This window comes from Leiobunum rupestre, chromosome 3 (assembly GCF_980474605.1).
Source record: "Leiobunum rupestre chromosome 3, qqLeiRupe1.1.hap1, whole genome shotgun sequence".
Lineage (NCBI taxonomy): Eukaryota > Metazoa > Arthropoda > Arachnida > Opiliones > Sclerosomatidae > Leiobunum > Leiobunum rupestre.
Genome location: NC_143386.1, coordinates 54,168,096 through 54,190,075, shown reverse-complemented (window position 1 = coordinate 54,190,075; position 21,980 = coordinate 54,168,096).

The window sequence follows — 21,980 nt, the reverse complement described above, 5'->3', positions numbered from 1 at the left end:
TTAAATGGGCAATTCTGCAATTATAAATATCAATTTTGCCACTATATTTATTTACAGTGTTTAGTACTCTATTAATTGGATTTAATGGGCTTTTTTCGGTTTTATACAAATTAAAATTTCTTGTTTTATAATTAGGCACACATAGATTGATATAGGGTAATAGATTTGAGCATAGTGTAATGTTATTTGTTAGTTTAAACATAAATATTAGCTCAGTTTGCTCACGAATGGTGGATAGGGTATTTAATCCAATGTCTTTAAGTATATTTTTGTAATTATATCTGCAGTGTTTTCGAAGAAAGAAATAATATAGTTGATCTACAAATTTACGTTGAATTTTTTCTATGTTTAGTAACAGATAATTACTGCAACCTCCCCAGGTTAATGACCCGTACATAGCTTTGGAACGAATTAAGCTTATATATAATAAAATAAAATGTTTACTAGATTTAATGTTTTTGCTAAGTTTAAGGATTACTCCTAATAAACGTTTACAGGAGCTAATAATGTTCTGTATTTGTTCCCGGAAATTTAGGTTTTTGTCAAAAATGACCCCTAAATCTCTAGTGCTACTTTTTCGAGTGATTTCATCATTATTAATTCTATAATTATACCGAATGATATTGGTTTTTCTAGAAAAAGAGACGACTACTGATTTTGTGGGATTAATTGGTAAATTATTTTGTTTACACCAGGAATTAATTATATTTAAGTCACTTTGCAGAGAGTCACAATCACCTACATCCCTTATAACACGACAAACTTTATTATCATCAGCAAACTGATAGAGTTCCGAATGATTTAATCTAAATTGAAGGTCGTAGATGTACATATTGAATAGGAGCGGCCCGAGTGAGGACCCCTGCGGGACTCCACAAGTGACCGGATATGTTACGTCAGTGACGACTCCATTACATTTGATGACGTTTTTGCGCTGGCTCAAATAATCACGAACCCATTCTAATAAATTTCCATGAAGACCATAGCTGTCGAGCTTTTTTAGAAGGTAGTGATGTGACACCCTGTCAAAGGCTTTGGCTAAATCTAAAAATATCACATCAACCTGATGCCTATTTTCAATATTGGGTGCTAAGGTGTTAAGAAAGGTGACGTGGTTGGTTTCTTCACTCTTTCCTTTAGTAAAACCATGTTGACATGGGTTTGGAAAGGCGCTGAACCAACTAATAATAATACTATCAAAAAGTTTAGCAAAAACACATAACAAAGAAATAGGACGATAATTTTTGGCGTCACCAGCGAAACCGCTTTTGAAAATTGGACTAACAATCACCGATTTCCATAAATTGGGAAACTTATTACAACGAATGGACAGATTAAAAATGTGACCGAGTAGAGGCGCAAAAATATCGCCACAGCCCTTAACTATAAATGGAGGAATGTTATCAACTCCAGTAGAAAATGTAAGTTTAAGTTTAATAATAGCAGCTTTAATGTCAAGATTAGTGATTGTGAAAGTGTTAAAGTTATCTGAGAAAGAATTAGAAGCACCGTAGTCAAAAGGTTGGTCACGACTGACGGTATCAACCGCTATATTAGAAAAATTATCCAGGAAGATATCTGCTAAATCCTTTGGGCTGGTAACGAAATTTCCCCCTTGTTTTAACCTAATGTCCATTGGTTGACTCTTAATATTACGATTTACGTAATTCCAAAACATTTTAGGGTGTTTTAGTGCCATATCACACAAATTCTTATTCATATCGCAATTGTCTCTTTTAATTAAAATTTTAGAGTTAGCTCGGAGCTCGGTATAATGCGCGTAATCCAGAGGATTACCTGTTCTCTTAAATTTTTTGTGATAGTATGTTTTACGTTTAAATAAAGCAATTAATTCCGGTGAATACCAATCTGGATAATTTTTTAACCTCTTGTACACTTTTTTCGGAATAAATAAATTCATGGCCGATTCAATTTTACTCGTAAGTTCATTTACGCAAAAGTCAACATCTGTTTGATTGTAGAATTCAGACCAGTCGGAATCTCTCAGAAATGTATATAGGCTGTGATAATCACCTTTAAGATAATTAAAATTTTTAACGCTAGATGGCACTGTACCATCGGATAACGTGGTATAATGCAATACAAAAGGTGGGTGAGCGACATCTACATCAACAAATGGATCAGGGAGAGGACAAATTTTAGCGTTAGATACATTAGTGAGACAAAGGTCCAAGACGTTGTTACAGTGATTCTTTAAATAATTAACTTGGTGTAAGTTGCTAGCGTAACACATGTCAAAGATATGGCAAGATTTTTTACGGACGTAATGAGTGCAGTCGGATGTGTCATTCCCCGACCAGTTAACTTTAGGTAAGTTGAAGTCGCCCAATATGATAATGTCTTGTTGTAGATGGGGCGCACAGCGTTGCCAATGCGAACTAAGGTCCTCGAAGATCTTCACACTACTGCTAGGAGAAAAGTAGACAGTCCCAAGGATTACGGATTTATTGGTGTTAATTTTGATTTCTAAAAATATGGATTCGGGGGTGTTTTCCAGATCGGTGCGTCGTATAACCATGTAAGATTTTTTAATGGCAATTAAGGCACCACCGCCTCGGATACCATTGTCAGCCGAATAATCTTTGTCCGAGCGAAATATGTTAAATGTGTTCGGAAAATATTCGTCGTTAAAATGAGTGCTATTGAGCCACGTTTCGGTGATACAGATGACGTCGAAATTAGATAAATTGACATTAGTGAAAAATATATGAGATTTGGTCCGAAGACCCCGAACATTTTGATAGGCAATTGCGAGTTGTTTAGTCATTGGCGGTAGTGGAAGGAACATAATCAAATTTCTGATCATCGTGAAGTTTGCCATGAAATTCCATTATCAGACAGTGGTCGGGCCAGTTGTTGGGAGCCCCCAACTCCTCAAATTCATGGGCATCCGAACTGATATGAAAAGAGGAGTAGCTGTCGTATCTGGTCTTCAGCTTAACACAAATTAGGGTTGTCAGTTTTGTTTCTTCCAGGAGTACGACGTGAAGTTCTTGCGCAGTTAAATCTGGTGAGAGTCGTGTGACAAATAAAGCCTTCCTAATGGGGCGTGCGTGGCGAGTGACCGCTTTCAATTTAGATTCGGATTTAGTGCCCTGGATTCCAATCCTCTCGGGTTTCTTCACGTCCGAGTTAGCCTTAGGTTGCGTAACAACCCTAGGTTTTTTAGATGTTTTCAAATTTTGAGGAGTGCTATCCGAGGCGACTGAGCTTGCAAAGGACTCCTTTACATTCGTTTGTGATAGAGGATCGAAAGCGGAAGCGGTAGGGTTTAACCCGGTGGGTAAACTAAATTTAAGATCAGATCGCAATTGAGCGATTTCCAAGTTAATTTTTGCGTTTTCGTTGACTAATTTGGTGACAGTACCCTGCAGTTCTCTCACCATGTCAATAAGAAGGCTCATGTTGGAGGTGTTGCAGTCGATACTCGATTGTTTATGACGAGATAAACTATCCACCAGGAAAAATTCGTTTAAAATATCCAAGTATTCACCCGAGACGGGGCCGGCTTGGTTGATAGTAGAATTCATAATCGAAGACAGAGACGAATCGCTATTCTCAGCCAAGGAACCAGACACCAGGGATGTGTCCGAATGACCAGTTTTTTTCTTGGCCTTCTTCTGCTTGGCACTACAAGATGGACAGGAATATGAACTGGAAGCGGGATTAATTCCGTCCCATAAGGCAGAAAATTGGTCTTCGGTAAATTGAGTAGCGCATGAACGATGTATTCGCTTTTTGCAAAGAAGGCAAGGGGCACTGCTTTGTCTGCCGTAAAAATTCTTTTTACATTTAAGGCAAATGTCTTTCGATGGGGCCATGAGAATGTAGGAAGACTAAGGCGTGGTACGATAGAGTATCCTAGTCGGATATAAACTCCCCGGGGAAAGACACAACCGAAAAGTATATACACTGCCTTTGGGAAATGATAATTAAGATACGGGAGTAGTAGATCTGCACAGCAAAATAAAAATAGTAAAGTTGGTCACGCCCGGAGATAAGACTTTTGAAAGTTAGCAGACTTAGCAGTTCACCGTCACCAAAGAAGATAAACAAAAATTGTTATTCCATGTAAATAGTTCTGCACGACAATGTCGTAAAGAGTCGAACCGTGACGAGAATAAGGATCTAAAGCAGATAAATAAACTATACATGGTACAAATGTTGGCGAAATTACAAGTAATAAGGTAAAAAGCAATAGAATAACAATAAGACACACTAAATGGCTATGAACAAAATATATACAAAAAGAGATAACGCTGGGCCTATGAGGTGAAAGTGATAAACGTAACTTAAGTAAAAAGCCGGATACGGAATAGTAATAAAAGAAGAAAAAAAAACAAAAACAACAAGTTGGCAAGCCAAAATATACCTCTCCTCGGAAGCATTGTCCCTAGTGGTAATAATTTCTCGAGATGACCCTCTAAGTTATATCTCCCCAATTCAGAGTTATTTACTAATAACGTAATCCCGGTTCAATCCCGCCCGGTATAAAATTTTAATTTGAATTAAAATAATTGAGACGAAACAACCGAGATTAATTTATTCAGAATATTATAAATTAAGTAGTTACAACAGTGAGTTAGACGTACTAAAACAATGCACAATTGACTTTAACCCTATTTACGGTACAAGTTTAGCAGTTAAAAATAATACGAAGCCAATTTTAATGAAAGAAATATCTACAGAGGGTATTTGTATTTTTGTCGCTTACGAAATACTTGCCGCATAGTTAACGCTCATTTTATTTCAACTATCGCCCGATCAAGATACCGTAGATATCTGGTAGTGGACGACTCGTAGACTGTCGGAACCTGTTGACGTTGTGACACATACCGCATGAAAAAGACCAAAACCGTCCAATTTCCCATATCATATAATGACTCGCACACCCAGGATATCAATGACTGCATTAGGAATCGTAGATATCCAAATATCCACACCAACAAAAAACTTATTAACAAGAAGCGAAAAACTTACCATTCACAAAGCACAGAAAGCCACTTGACTAAACGTATATCAATAAATGACCGTAGAGGGAATAGTTAGGGTTCTTTATAAATAAACACAAACGAACCCAATTGATGAACTGCATTAAACATCTTAATCAGCCGAGAAAACGTTTAAAATAAATTACGACCGAGTTGAAAACCAGACCAACTCGATATGTTGTTAATAAATGAATTATTAAGCTTGAAAACCAATACGCTAAACCTAATAGATAAGAATATACGACTGAAAAAAACTAAATAAATTACAAAAAACTAACGGGTTCTACCCTTTATCTTATCTGCTGACTGCGCTAAAACAAGATTTGACCATTAAATTTTTTGAAAATGCGACGTATACACTTTGAAGGTTCCGTCAAAAATTATCCTTCCCCAAACGTAAAGGTTCTCAAAACATTAATACACAAAAAATAAGTAAAAAGGTTCCTCCAAAAAATGAACCATTTTGCGGAAGAAGTAAATAATTTTAAAAGAATAAAAGATAAAACAAATATACAACCGCAAAAATAAAACGTCAAATAATAGAAGAAACAATCTTAAACTCCATTCATTAAAAAAACACTAAACAAAAGTACCAAATTGAAATAAAGCAACTTATTATATTAAACAAGATTAAGTCTTTATAATTTTTTCGTAAAAAAACCACATTAGGCCTTCACAATTTCATTCGTAAAAAATTTCAGGACTTTGTTAACTATAATGCTTACAATGAGTGTCTTATTTGCAGTGTAGCTTGAAGTTATCGTTGGTTCTGTGGTAGAGCGCTCGACTGCCTAACTGAACGGCCCGGGTTCGAAACCTGGGTGACGCATTTGTTTTTAATCAAATGAGAAATCGCTAAATTAGAATTTCTTCGATGCAATAATTTCAATTTCAATTCTATTTCAATTAAACCAAAATTTCGTACTCTATTAAATACGCTTCCGATAAAGCTGAAGGTCTAATTTTCAATAAGGCGTAACAAGTGTCGGTGGTTCTGTGGTAGAACGTCCGCCTGTCAATCAGGAGGTCTCGGGTTCAAATCCCGCCCGATGCGATCGCAAATTGATACTAAGACGAATACCGTGTACAACTGGTGGAAACCCTGCCATTGAACGTTGAGAGGTAGCATTACACTCAGCACTCGGTCCGTCCCAAAGTCATTAAGAAGAAGTTGGAGAGAAAACGCCCATATAAACACAACAGACTCAACATGCACATCCATCAGAACACAAACACAACAAATTCAACACTCACAACCTACGCATAAACATTACAAAAACGTAAGACACCAAACCGTCACGACGGTGAGTGAAAAAACACCATCCAAACCAAACCGCAAATGCATCCGTTAACGCTCACCGTCGCACGGTGGTTTTGCCAACCCTTTGAGAAACTGCGTACGCAGTGATTACACTTTGCACCGAAAATGCGAACGCGTTCGCAGTCCTGACAGACAGACACACCCACAGACCCACCCACAGACCCACCCACAGACCCACAGACAGACACGGTCGTTGTATAACCCCTCCTAGGGGACTTTGTCCCCTCGGAGAGGTAAAAATTAAAAGACTAAAGAGCTAAGCTAAAAAGACCGAGAAAAACGCGAGAAGCACGTGGGACACTAGCGTAGCATGCTGCCAGAATATAAGATAAATGTAATTAAATTATTATAAATGTAATTTGATTATTATAAATGTAATTAAATTATTATAAATGTAATTAGATTATTATAAATGTAATTAAATTATTATAAATGTAATTAGATTATTATAAATGTAATTTGATTATTATAAATGTAATTAAATTATTATAAATGTAATTAAATTATTATAAATGTAATTAAATTATTATAAATGTAATTAAATTATTATAAATGTAATTACATTATTATAAATGTAATTAAATTATTATAAATGTAATTAAATTATTATAAATGTAATTAAATTATTATAAATATAATTAAATTATTATAAATGTAATTAAATTATTATAAATGTAATTAAATTATTATAAATATAATTAAATTATTATAAATGTAATTAAATTATTATAAATGTAATTAAATTATTATAAATATAATTAAATTATTATAAATGTAATTAAACTTTCACTATGACTCGGTTAATCAAAAAATAAATAAAACGGCTTCCAGTTGTGTGAGCTGTCCTCCAAAGTAAGAGTCAGTTTTAGCAGCTGCACTCCGAAAGAACTGCACTTCGAGGGAAATTATCGTTACTCAACCGGTGTCTTATTGTAAGGTAGACCCGCTTATTGTATAAATGAATGTATTTTAACGAGTCGTCGCCTGGTTATATATAGGTTCCTCGACCTTTAACATTAAACTCGTTGCCTTCACGCTATGGGAAAGTTAAGGGAAAAAGTAGGCGTTTTGGGAGGTGAGATGCCGCTTTTTTGACAAGGTTAACCCGGAAACCAAACCCAATAATACGAACAACAAAAATGATGCAATTGATACATACCGATGTATGGGGTCCATCTGCGTATCCATCAGGTTCTTGGAACATTTATTACATCTCCTTCATGGATGACCATACGCGATGGACCGAGGTGGATGTAATGAAACACAAAAGGGAGGTGTTTTGAGAAGGTACGCCAATATATCACCAGAATGGAACGACAGACTGGACAGAAAGTCGTATGTATCAAGAGCGATAACGGTATGGAGTACTGTAGCAACAAAATGAAGACTTTTCTCAACGATATGGGTATTCACCACCAACGAACGAACGCCTATACACCGGAGCAGAACGGAACGGCGGAGAGATATAACCGATCAGCGCTAAACGCAATAAGAGCCATGCTGAAAGATGGCAACCTCCCTCCCCGTTTTGGGGCTGAATTGTTGAAAGCTTTCAATTACATCAACAATCGGTTACCGCAAAAGAAGTTGCAGAACAAAACCCCATTCGAAAAACGCTATGGGTACACACCTACTGTGAAACATTGTAAGAGGATAGGAAGCCAAGCGCATTATTTTGTACCGAAACAGACCCGTGTTAATAAATTTGCGGATACGGCAAAGAAAGGCATACTAATCGGATACGCCACCCCAACACGTGGGTATCGCATCTGGGATCCAAACACTGACAAGATTATTGAAAGCGATAATGTCAAGTTCAACGAGACCCATACTGGGCAAGGAGCGGAAGACCTCAAGACTGACGAAGACCACCGTTCAGAAGATAATGTACGATTTTCAGATTGTGAAGAAGAAATACACGGGGTCAAGTCGAGATCCAGGAAAAGGATTACAGCGCCAGCTTCACCAACACCGCCAAAAGGACATTCTCCTTCACCACATCCGGAACCAGTGACGGCGATCCCGTGGGGGCTCTGGGGCTCGAGCCTCCACAGGAAAAAACAAACAGAGCCCATACCGAAATAAAATTGAGGAAAAGAGCCCCCACCGAAATAAAATTGAGGAAAAATAGCAATCAGGGAGAAATTTATAATCTTCGAATTCAGTCTTTTTACAGAAGTTATTTTGAGATTGCAGATGCGAGTAGCATTAAGATGATATAACCGTAAAATTGATGTGGATAGATTCGTCCAAACAAAAAATTGGCCCGTCGTGTACACTATTTTACCTAAAATACCTTCCTAAAGTATGTGGCCAAGAAAGGCTTAATTATCTATATTTTTCTAAAGATATCGACTTAACTTTTGTTATCAATGTATTCATTGACGGATGAGATATTAGAAAGAACACTTTAATATATATATATATATATATATATATATATATATAGTAATAAAAATTTTGAGCTGTACATTTTGTTGCTTAAGTTTTAAGTATAAGAATTTTTGGATAAAAAAATAATGGCCCGTGCCCCCACAGAAATGTTTTCCGATCGCCGCCGCTGTCCGGAACACCCAGCCAGTCAAGAAGAGACTAGTGAAGATAAAGTTATTGATCACATCACACTTGGTAGACCAGCAGCGACAGAAGAGAAGGAATGGCGACGTACAGCTAGACGGAGAACGACTGGAGACACAGCCGGAAGATATGACATCTACTATAGACATGGAGATATGAAGCGATGTTTCCGAAGTAGACGAGAGCTTTTAGAATATTGCAGAGAAAATGAGATCGATATTAACCCAGAGCTAATTGACTACTCTACGAAAAACACATACTCGGGAATTTGTTATTTAACACCGAAACAGCGATTCGACGATATCAGCTGGAACGCACTGGACGTGTTGACATTATCTTCCTCGATTTCCGTAAAGCATTTGACTCTGTGTCTCACGAACTCTTAAAAGCCAAGCTCCACTCCTATGGCATTAGGGGCCAGACCTTGCTTTGGCTGGCTGCCTACCTTCAAAACCGGCGTTTCCGTGTTGTTATTCCAGGGGCTGCGTCCGACTGGCTTCCTGCGGCCTCTGGTGTTCCACAGGGCTCAGTTCTTGGCCCCCTTTTATTCGTCATTTTCATAAACGACATAGGGGACCATGTTATCTCCCGACTGTATATCTTCGCCGACGATGTTGCGCTCTCAAGAACCATTTTCGCCCCCTCCGATGTTATTACCCTACAAGAGGATCTCAATCGTATTCTGTCTTGGAGTGACTCGAACAGGCTACCTCTTAATGCCTCCAAATGCTCAGTCCTCTCCCTTCACCGCTCGGGGCAACCAGCTCACTCTCCCCACTACACTTTGGGGGATGTCGAACTTAAGTCCGTCACCTCCCAAAAATACCTCGGGGTAACGCTATCCTGTACCCTTGATTGGAATCCCCATATCTTGACCGTCACTTCCAAAGCCGCCCGTGCCCTAGGTTTTGTGCGCCGACACGTCTCACATTGCTCCTTCCAGACAAAAACCCTCGCTATAAAAACATATGTCCTCCCCATTCTGGAGTATTGTTCCCCAGTCTGGTCCCCCAACACCGCCAGCGGTATGCATACCATTGAAACCATCCAACGTAAAGCCCTCCATTTTGTTGCCAACATCGGTTTCTCTTGGAGTACAAGCATGACGCGAGTCTTGAAAAACTTTAAATGGGATTCCCTCTCGGACCGTCGCCGCGTCAAACGCCTCGCAATAGTAAACAGTGTTATTCACCGCTCCAACGGAGCCCTGGCCCCGCTTACGTCCGCCATCTCGTCTTGGCGTCGTGCTCCGCGCGGGATGAAATCCGCGGCTCTCATTCTTCCTGGCTTTCGACTCTCCGTCCGCAGGCACTCCTTCCTCCCCTCTTCGGTCCGTGACTGGAACTCTCTCCCGGACTTCCTAAAGTCCATTCCCAACCCCAAACAGTTCCGCAAGGAGCTAACTGAGTTCCTAGAACTTCATATTTAACTCGTTTACATGTAATAATGTAATATAACTCCTTTATTTTGTTTTATTTCCCTTGTATCTCCCTCACATTGTACTGTTTTCCTGTACATACAAACTGTATATATTTTTTCTCTGTATATGTATAATTTGTATTGTCCACTGTCTTAACGTGATGGGTCTTAGACCTCTTGTTGAGCAATAAAAGAACTAAAGAACTAAAGAGATCCAGATTTGGTTTTCCTGAGGGATATCATGGAAACATGCTTCGCCAATGTAGATGATCCCACAACATACGAAGAAGCCATGAGTGCTAATGACTCAGTGGAATGGAAGAAAGCCATGGATGACGAAGAGCAGACACTACAAGTACACTCTTAAAAATAAAGAGTTAAAAAAATGGGTTGTCTCACTTCAACCCAAATTTGGGCTAATAACAACCCAATATTAGTTAATTTTTAAAAATTGGGTAATTTTTTATGGGTTGTTTTATTAAATCCAAAATTAGGTTAAAAATTTGGGTTGAAATCCATATATAAACGTTTCAACTCTCATTTAGTTACAAAATTTTCAACAATGGTAGCTTATTCCTACCGATTCTCATATTTGTTGAAAAGTACATATTTTGTTACCTTAATAATTAAAAAAAATATGTTGAAAATAGAAAAAAAAATGCATAAAAATAATACAACGAAACGGATATAAAAATTTTCAGTATGTACTCTCTTGAGGGAAATCATTATTTGTAAATTTCAGAAAAATCGGGAAATTTTTCACGGTTTTAGAAATGTTAGTTTTTGAACGCTACGTGGTAGACGAAAATTTTCAATAAGCAAGTTGTAGAGCATACTTGAAAACCCTTAACGGAATTGGTCTCGTGGAAATGGGACATTTCGTCATGACCTAAACCAATTTTCTTATATATATATCGTATCGTAAAAAATCTACAAAGTTATCAATCGTTAAAAAAAAATTTATTTTTATTTTTACCAATTGATAACTTTGTAGGTTTTTTACGAAACGATATATATAGGAAAATTGGTTTCGTTCAAATTAGTGTGACAAAGACCTGCGGGTCGAAAGCTCAAGACAATTATTACCTTGAGAAATAGTAATCCATGTGTCCTCCGTTTAAATTGTATTCCTATAATTTCTCCATGGATCCTTTAAATGATTCATATCTAAGAGGGACATTCATATGGTCTTTTATAGGCAGACGAAAATTTTCAGGTCAAAAACTTACCTACCTTGCTGAACGGCCAATCACGCGATTTAAATTCAACCCAAGGTGGGGTAGTATTCAACCCATGGCGGGGTAGTTTTCAACCCAAGGCAGGGTAGTATTCAACCCAAGGCGGGGTAGTTTTCAACCCAAGGCGGGGTAGTTTTCAACCCAAGGCGGGGTAGTTTTCAACCCAAGGCGGGGTAGTTTTCAACCCAAGGCCGGGTAGTTTTCAACATAATGCGGGGTAGTTTTCAACCCAAAATCAAGTTGAATTTTGAACCTTTAATGGGTTGAGTCTAAACAACCCAAATTTTGGGCTGGGTAAATACGGACCCAGGTTTTGGCTGAATTTTAATCCATTTTGGGTTGAAAACAACCCAACGTTTTTAAGAGTGTAAGAGACGTCTTCACGCCAGTTAATAGACCAGGCAAAGTGAAAATACTCGGTACTAGATGGGTATATGTCCGAAAAAGGAACGAAAATGGACAGATTGTTCGCCATAGGGCACGATTGGTCGCACGAGGTTATGCTCAACAGCAAGGAACAGACTATGAAGAAATATACTGACCAGTGGTCGATTTATTATTAGTCCGTTTATTTATGTTTGTACTTGTTGTCATCCTGAAGTGGTCAAATAAACACATAGACATCAAAAGTGCCTATTTGTATGGCGTTTTAGACCAGAAAACCTACGTACAAGAGGGTACGAAACGACTGACAACAAGGTATGGGAAATACTTAAAAGCCTCTACGGGCTTCATCAATCAGGACGTTGTTGGCATAATAAACTTGATGAAGAACTGAAAACGATGGGATTTCAAGAACTAAGATCATGTCAATGCGTATATCGTTTCCAATGGGATTGTATCATTCCGGTATATGTAGATGATATCCTGATTTTAACTCGAGATCAGCAAGTGATGACCAAAATCCGGGAAAGTTTGACATCCAAGACCTAGGAAGAGTAAAAACGTTCTTGGGAGTTGACATACAAATAACCGAACAAGGATTCCGAATGTCACAAACGAGATATATTGACCATTTAAAGAAACAGTTTGATGGCATTCCCTACAAGAGGACCTACTAACCTCTAAAATTTCGAAAGGTGATCACGGGATCTAACCAAGAAGAATAAAGGAAAGAACCACAAGTACCTTTTCGAAGTATGATCGGGCGGCTACTATATATAGCACGTCATACTCGCACAGATATATTATATGCTGTGAACGTCCTCACGAAATATAACAATAACTATAACCTCGACACCTGGAATCATTTACTGCACTTGTGGAATTATATCATCACGACGAAGAAGAAATCATTAGTCATGGAGTACACTGAAAACCCATAACTCATTGCCTATAGCGACGCCTCATGGGCTTCAGACCCCGAAACCAGGAAGTCGACATCTTGCTATCTCATCATGTGTGGAAAAACACCGATAGCTTGGAAATCAAAGAAACAATAACTCACTGCACTCTCGGCAGTGGAGTCTGAGTTAATAGTGGCTGTAGAAACAACCAAAGAACTCCTCTACATAAAGCGTATTCTTAACGAATGTAGAGCGGTTTTCCCTCCCTCCTTAACCGAAGAGATGCAGATGAAAATAGATAACCAAGCTGCTATACAGTACATGAAGAATAAAGTTGACAATGCACGTACAAAATATTTAGATCTACGTGTGAAATATTTGCGGGAACAAGTGGCCGAAGGTTTATTTACAATCGTGTATGTCAACTCAAAAGCCAACCTGGCAGATATATTCACCAAAGCCTTACCGAAAGAAAGGTTACAAGTGTTGACTGATTATGTGACTGACTGAATATGTGAAGCAGGGGGACTATGTGGTTTATGGGAAAACGATTATGCTTCACATATGGCAGCCTTGTTATATTTATTTTTGGTTTATATTCGGCCCTTTGAAATTAAAGGGTCATCTGCTATTTTTGGGTTTTTCATTACTCTTTTTTTGTGTGCTTGAATCGAGGGGTCCGTCACGTCGAGGAAAAGTGTACGATTCCGAATCAAGGAATCTGGAATCAAGATTCTTGATTCTACTGAGATTCTAGATTCTAGCCAGATTCCGTGATTCCGCCATGATTCCTTAATATTCCGCGATTCCACTCTTGATTCTTTGATTCTTGTTCGATTCCGTGATTCTTGTTCGACTACACACTTGTACAAGGTTCCTTGATTCATATATTCGCAACCAAAACCAATCTAGCTGTTCGAATATTATAGAAAAGGCGGTGTGACTAGGCAAATTACCAGTTAAAAATTGGGGGTCAGTGGTTCACTGGACCACTTAATAAAAGGGTCCCACTGGTGTTTGAAAAATCCAGCCAGAAAATTGAGTAGCAGGTTACTTTTCATTCCCTATGTCATAATTTCGCACGGAAAATTGTAATAATTCGAAGTCCGGTGTGGCCTTTAAATCAACTTGGTCTACGGATACCTATTATGGATCAGCTCAGGTATTTCAGGGCACGGGCTCGAAGGCTAAGTCGATGGTCACTGCCACTCACTGGCTCACTTTAAAAAGTTCCTTATTTTCCAAACTGTAAAGGGGCTCCCTTTATTTTCCGTCTGCATGAGATTCAATTCTCGCCTTCAAAGTTCAAAATTCGAGCCAACCAAATTGTAATCGATTGTAATACGGCCGAGAATACGACGAGCTAATACGCTTGATAATACGAATACGATTCAACTATAGCCACGTTCACACATACGCGTTTCGTCTAAAAAGGTTTCGAAGCTCTTCAAATCGTTGTCGACCATAAGTGTGAACTTCGTTAGTTAAATCAGAGAGAATTTATAATATAACATTCTAAATTATCTCTGGTTAAATCGCCTAAAACCGTTTCAAATAACTAAAAAACCGTTTTCGGGTCTTAAAGTCAGTGTCGGCTCGGTGTCAAGTAGCTCTTTTTTCAACAGATGTCGCTATCGTTGACACCAAAACAAGAAAGTTTTACATGGGATATATAATTTAGGTTAAAGTCCACTAAATAGAGTTTAAGTTGTTTAAATATAATACTCAACAACGGCTCTCTGACGACGTTATCATGAAAGACAAATGGCGACGGGAGGTATTGAAGAGCCAGCTCAGGTTGTGGACCTGTGCCAAACGCCAACCCCTGAGGAGGAATAGTAAACGTCCCAACGGGAAGCGATGCTCCAAAGTCTCGAGAGCTAGGAGACGATCCTTCCCTCAAAAAGGAGGTGTAGTAAGGAGTGTCCACGGCGGCCCACGGAGCGAGGTTGAGGAAATCCAAAAAATCGCGTCTGAAGCACAATGGAGGAAGCGCTGCCAAGGATGACTCTGTGAGCTGCATTTTGAAACTTGTCGAGCTTAGCAAGAGCAGTGGAGGTGGCCGACGCATAGAGAGAGCTGGAATAATCCATCCTGGAGCGAATGAGATGGGTGTAAAGCAGTCTAAAGACTGCTCCGTCGGCCCCCCAGTCAGTCGCCGAAACCGCCCTCAAAAGATTAAGACGCTGCAGAGAAGTCGAGATCAGCCCGTCGATGTGGGCCGCCCATGATAGATTGTCGTCTATAGTAACCCCTAGATATCTGTATGACGTCACCCTCGACAGGATATTGCATCCTAGCTGAAGTTGAAGAGCGTCTAGAATCTGTTTGACCTTGGATAGAACCATGTACTTGCATTTCAGCGGCTGGAAGTTTAGACCCCATCTTACGCCATAGGACGAAACATTGTCCAGGGTGACCTGCATGATCGTATATAGACGTTCAAAGTTCCGATCACATATCCAGGCAGCGATATCATCTGCGTGTTCACCTTTGTCAACTGCCCTGGGACATAGCAAGGGAATCCCATCCAGCATGATTCTGAAGAGGAGGGTACTTACCGAGCTGCCCTGAGGGACGCCCTGCTTAAACGTTGTCTCGCACTTCGGAGGTACGATCTGTCAAGAAGCTTTCCACCCAGCTGAGAAGGTTGCCCTCGAGGCCGCAACGTTGGAACTAATAGAGGAGCGCGTGGTTATGAACACTCCCGAATGTGTCTTATAGACAATGTTGGTTGGTTGCTAAGGCGCACTATGCCGCCGTAGTCAACCGGAAAGCATTATCCGTCGCCCGCCGACCCTTCCGGAAACCCGTTCGGTCTTTTTGATAATAAGGTTAGAAATGTTGTCCACGCCCAGAGCCGTATTGCGTAACCCGGAGATGACTCCATATAGTTCCTCTGCCGAGAATGGGGCATTGTACCTGGTGGTAGGTCGTTCAGGGACATACACCGGCGGGGGATGTATGTCAGCGCCAGCTGAGGATGCCAAACACTCCACAACCTTTTTCTGGTCAGTGAGTATTTCAGCACCATTATGGAGCGTAAGGAACTTCCTGGGGCGGATCCCTGTTTTGCACCACCTAACCTGGTTCCAAACAGGGGCGTGTGTGCATGTAGCCTGTCGCAATCGGCCCTCCAACTAGCACGCTTCGTGTCACTAATCAGTCGTTTATAGACAGCCTTCTCCCTTATGTAAGCAACCTGGTTCAACAGGAGTCCTGACCGCTGGGCCCTGCGACGTGTCTGACGGACTTCCTTGGCCTTGTTAAAACAGCGTTCATCCCACCATGGAGTTTGACGAGGAGACGAGCGCCCCCGCCTTTTTGATAGGAATCGTAGCCAGGGCAATCTGGCGGAGAAGATTTTCCGCAAAGTATACCGATAACGGAGCGTCCCCCAGTGTGTCATCTAAAAGGATTCTAAAACGTTTCCTGTCCGCCGCTGGATAGTGCCAATGCATACCACTTGCCGTAGAACGTGTAGTGTGTGCTGGACATACGAAGGCAAACCCCCGGAGGGAACTTCGGAGGGCTGGAGGGTTTAACGTTAATTTCAATGAGGCCCTCAAAGCCCTCCGGAGGTTTGCTCGTGTATGATGCTGGGTCACCTATAAAAATATGGATATGATCATTTGTTCCTCGTTTTAAGACTGTCCAGGGGAGGGAGATAGCCAATTTGGAGCTTACGAAAGTCAGATCGAGGGCAGCCTCTGGGCCCCGAGTTGGGCGGCGGATGGCGTTGAGGTGGTGTTGAGGAGCACCAGATGGTACTGGGCTTCTATCCAACTCTGGATGAGGTGGTCTTGCTGATCCGTATGACTACTACCCCAGAGTGTGTTGAAATCGCCTAGGATAATGGCTGGTGTGTCAACTCCTAGGAGAAGATCGTCGAAAAATTGTCTGGAGGCTACACCACCCGGGTCATAGATGTTAAAAAGCATAATCCAACCAGCGGTAATGCGGATCTTAAAAGCCAGCACTTCCATCCCGACACATCCTGGGAAGGAAGCTGTACCGTCGGAAGAGAACTAGCAACCAGAATCGCAACGCTTACGCCGGGGGTGGGAGAGAAACGCAGTCCGCGCGGAACACATCATAAAATTCAAAGTGGACGTTAAAATTTAACTTCATTTTTCATTAATAGATGGCACCGCGGTCTCCACTCAAGTCGCTTTTTTAGAAGAATCGGATAGATTCATAGCCATCTCTAATAACAGGGGCCTTTTCATAATACAGGTGACAATGATAGAGCCGACAGTTGCTGTAAGTGTGACCGAAGCTTATGACTGTTAATCCTTAAATCAATAGTAGATTCCGTGATTAATCTTTGATTCCGTGATTAGAACGAGATTCCGTGATTCACACGAGATTCCGTGATTCATCGATTCGAGTAGGATTCCAAGATTCCGAAGATTCGAATATTCCCAAGATTCCTGATTAGATTCTTGAGATTCGGAATCACGGAATCAAGGTCCGTACGAGATTCCTCGAAGTGACGGACCCCTCGGCTTGAATAAACCTATCAAACGTTTGGAATCAGTTGTTTCTCACCTACTTAGTGTTGCAGTATGTACTTAGAACTAAAGTAAATAGTCATAAATATAAAGTGAGCATGCATATTTATTCATATTATAACAATATAGAAGTAAAATCTCGGCGTGGTAAAGTGTAGTGTAGTGGTTATAGGCGTTAGAAATTCCGTCGCATCTCGTTGTAATGTTATGCGTTCGAATCTAAAGAGGGACGAAATATTTGAATTGGTTTCAATTGCAAGACATTTGTGCCCCCCCCCCTTCCCGTATGAAGTTTTTTCCAGTAATTAAATAGTATCATGATCAACTACCCTGAAATTGAATACCATTGACTCCTTTTCCGCGTCGGTGTGCTACTAATTGTCATTTTTTTGTCTATAATTACTTCAAAATATCTATTCGGTAGTCACGTGGCTTCTAAAGTTTTTTTTTAATAGGTTTAAACTATCTTTTTAAATACCTTAAAGGGGCTCAAAAGCTGAGACGCATTAAAAAAATTGCTAGTACATTTTTTTCAATTCATTGAACATGCGTGAATCTCTCAGCTTTGGCCATGTAAATAATTTGTCAGAAATTACAAAGAGTTAGGTATAGCTGGTACATGAAGAGTTAATAAGAGCGTTTGGACTACACTCGTACATGTAAGGTTTTGGGCCCCTTTAATCACGTACTTGACAGTTATTTTCTCTTGAAATTAACATAAGAACTTTAAAATAGTTGACAGCAAACAAGTTTCCTAAATTTTCGTTAGGGGTGTCTATTAAATAAATAAATAAATAAACTCTGACAGCAAACAAGTTTCCCTAATTTTCTCTAGGTGTGTCTATTAAATAAATAAATATTATCTTTGATACCACATCCCTCATATCGTTCATGCTTCCACTGGTGATTTTTTTTATCTCCAAATATTTAAATTTAGAATTGGTGTATATGGCAGCATAACCTTCAAACCTTCTTATTATAACCAGGCGACGGCCGAAGCGTACCGGTGCCTTTGACGTCACGATGGCCGTCGATGAAATTGCGATCACTTTTGAGATTAGTTTAATATTCCGCAGTTAACCATTTCGGTTAGCATAGAAGCATTTAGCGGCCACTGCAAGAAGTTCGCTTACCTACTGTATATTCTCTGCTAAGGTCGTCTACCTCCAGTCTTGTAGAGGTTTAGTGAGTTTTCGGACGACAATCCAGTAGCTACGTGAGCTTCTTGCGATAGCCGCTAGAAGGCTTTATGGTACTATCTCAATGGCTAGTTGAACGCAGCCTCTGGCGTTACGTTTGCCTTTGGAAAGCGCCCGCCTCGGTTCGGGTCTTCACCAATCAGTTTGTGTGACCCTTGGGCTGTCGACACATGGCGGCACCACTTGACCATGGTCGCAGTTAGTAAGCAACATGGAAGATTGTAGTAATTTTGAAATTATGACAAACCTTTATGTTTCAAGAAGTAAATTTCCAGTGGTTTTGGCATATGGGGTTACTATACATAAGTGTCAAGGTATGAGTGTGGAATGTGCTTTGATAAATATAGGACCAAGCGTCTTTCAAAGTGGGATGGCTTACGTTGCTCTTTCGAGAGTCACATCTTTGGATGGCCTTCATTTGCTTGATTTTGATGCGTCTAAAATATATCCTGATTGTAAAGCAATAGTTGAGTATAATCGCCTAAGAATTGAGTTTAGGCCTGATTTACCAGAAATAACCTTTAATCTAAAAAGATCAGCAAAAACAAGTTTACCCGTGTCAGTAACGGCATTTGAACAAACTGGGAATGAAATGGATTTGGGTATTGAAGCTGTTGTAAGCAATGAAGCTGGTCCCTCCAAGGCTAGAGTGCCTAAATCTGTAAGTGCTAATATTCCTAAAGATAATTCACTTTTGGTTATTAAAGGATTTTTGAATAACGATAATTCCTGCTATACTATCTCCACTTTACAAGCTTTTTTCCAAATTCCAGAATTTGTCAGAAGCATTCGAGAAAAGTGTATTTCTCCAGGACCAGCAACTGTTGCATTGTTTTTTTCGTTGATTGTGAGATGATATCAATTGGCTGAGAAAGTGGTTTATTTGAACTCAGTTAGTTCACACCATCAAGGAAGCAAACTAATTAAATTTATCAATCACACCACAACATGAAAAGTGTTGTATTTTATTTTACAGACTCTCGCACTGGAGTTTACAGAGGCTTTTATTGGGACATATTTTAATTGTATTTTAATGTTAGTTTGAAATGTTACACCCCTTCCTTTAGTTATAATTGATATTTCCAAGGTGCCACTCGTTTCATTTCTAAAAATGGTTCTAATGAAAAAATTCAGTTCAAGACAATACTTTAAATAAGGTATTAATAATAATATTCAGCTAAGCTAATGCTTTATGTACCCCGTTGGCTTTAGTCAACTAGCGAATTGTAAAGTCGTGTCTGGGTTATGCTTACAATGTTAGTTTATAAATGCAGGTTTTTTCAATTCTGCATTTTAAGGTCAGTGGGTTTGTTGAATGACGATGTGGCACCAGACCATTTATTAAATATGGTATAATGTTATTATTAAGTTTAAAATCATTTTCATTTATAGATAGAATAAAATAAAATTAAATGGAGAGAAACGTTACTGTATGCAATTTGGAAAATAATTTAAGAATTATGGTTTGATTTAAAAAGTAACATTGTACTAATTTTGAAAACTATTTTATTTTTGGAATGACAAATTTAGTACAAAAAAATATTTCAATATTGAATCAGCAGCTGTTTTGATTTATAAGTATAAACATGAAAAAAGTTATCATCTGTGTATGTTATAATTTTATAAACAATGAAATTTGTATCTCAATGTACATATTTTAATTTCAATTTACTACATCAGCTGTTTGGTGTTATTTTAAGACAAAATAAATAACTTATAACGAATTACAACTTTTTAAAAGGAGCTATTTTTATTGTAAAATTGAAACCCTCTTTATAATTGTTTACATTAAAATCTAGTACAATGGTCCTGAAATTTTATTTTATTCCTCAGTTCAGAAGAAGGGTCAGATATTATCGGAAAAAGCTCAGCTATGCTGAGAAAAAATGCGGCTAAGAAGGGACAGGTATTAGTGAGGATGGTATTAATTGAAAACGCCCTAACTGACATCGTACCTAATGACATCTTATTTAGTGACATTGTACCTAATGACATCTTATTTAGTGACATTGTACCTAATGACATCTTATTTAGTGACATTGTACGAAGGGACATTGCCCTTAGTAGAATCATACCAAGTGGTCTGTCACTTGAGGAATCAGGTGTACATTTAAAAAAAAATCGATAATCGGATTACTAAAAATCACGATCAAGAAATCCATAAAAAAAATTAAGAAATCGGAAGAAATCCGAAATAATCGTAAAATTCCAAAATAATCCAAAAATCTTTAGAAAGGCAAAATAAAATAAAAAAATCTCGAAAAAATCAAGAGTAATCGTACCAGTTTAAAAAAATCACTAAATTTTAAAAGAATCGAAAAAAGCCCAAATCATGAAAATAATCTAGAATAATCTGGAAAAATCAAAAATAATCAGGAAAAATAAAAAATAATCCATAAAATCGATAGAAATACGATTTTTTTTAACCTACCCCTCGACCCACCGACCTCGCCTTAGTTTGTCCAAGTGGCTTCTTAGACACTTGATCTCTTTTTGTTCGCTATTGTTGGCTTCCAACTCGAGAAATGGAAATAGCGAGGGAAATACCCGTAAGCCGCATTCTTTCTTGACCACGTTTTTCTTCAACTATTGTCCGGTTAAGTTATCAATAAGGATGTAGCCAAACGCAGGAACTCGGGCAGATGTAATACTAAAAGAGGAGCGCAGTAGCTTTGTTTAGATTCTTTCTTATAGCGGGAATGGGCTATATATATAATGGCAAGAAATCTTCGTTATGCTGGCTGTTAAGTACAGGAGATCAAAAACTAAGTAGTGATCGTTTAAAGCGAGTGACGCAAAAAGCAGATACATCAAATATTGTTAATAATAAAAAATCTAGTTGCACGTCCAATTTTCCCCTTTTAGAACCATTCCGCAAAGAAAAAATATTAAACGTTTCAGAATAACCAATATTTTGGAAAGAAAACCGAAAAATTGTGCCAAGTGGACTCGTACTACATTTTTCCTACTGAAAGGGTGTTGGAAAATCCAGGGAATATACTTTGAACTCAGTGCCCATTAAGCCTCCATCTAAAAATGCGAAGGGTATGGGTGTACTGTGTAACTGGTTCTTTTGGGAATCTAGTGGTATTTTACGTAACGCAGAAAATCAAGGTCACGGATTTTATGATATTCAATACCACGCGTATACTATTAATCGTCCCGAAATTATGGGAAACGATTTGTTCGTTAGTAAAACCACATTGGAGAAATTAAACCAAATGGTTAAATGAGACAAATATATTTTTCGCTATTAAATTTACCATTTAGCAAATAATAGTTTAAAGTAATTTGGTTAAAGAATCGGCAGTAATTAAGCTAAACTTGTTTAAGACTACTTTACAAGTTTTGTACCAATTCATATTTAAATTTCAATCAAGATTAAAATTTGTAACAATTATTAGCTTGTGATAT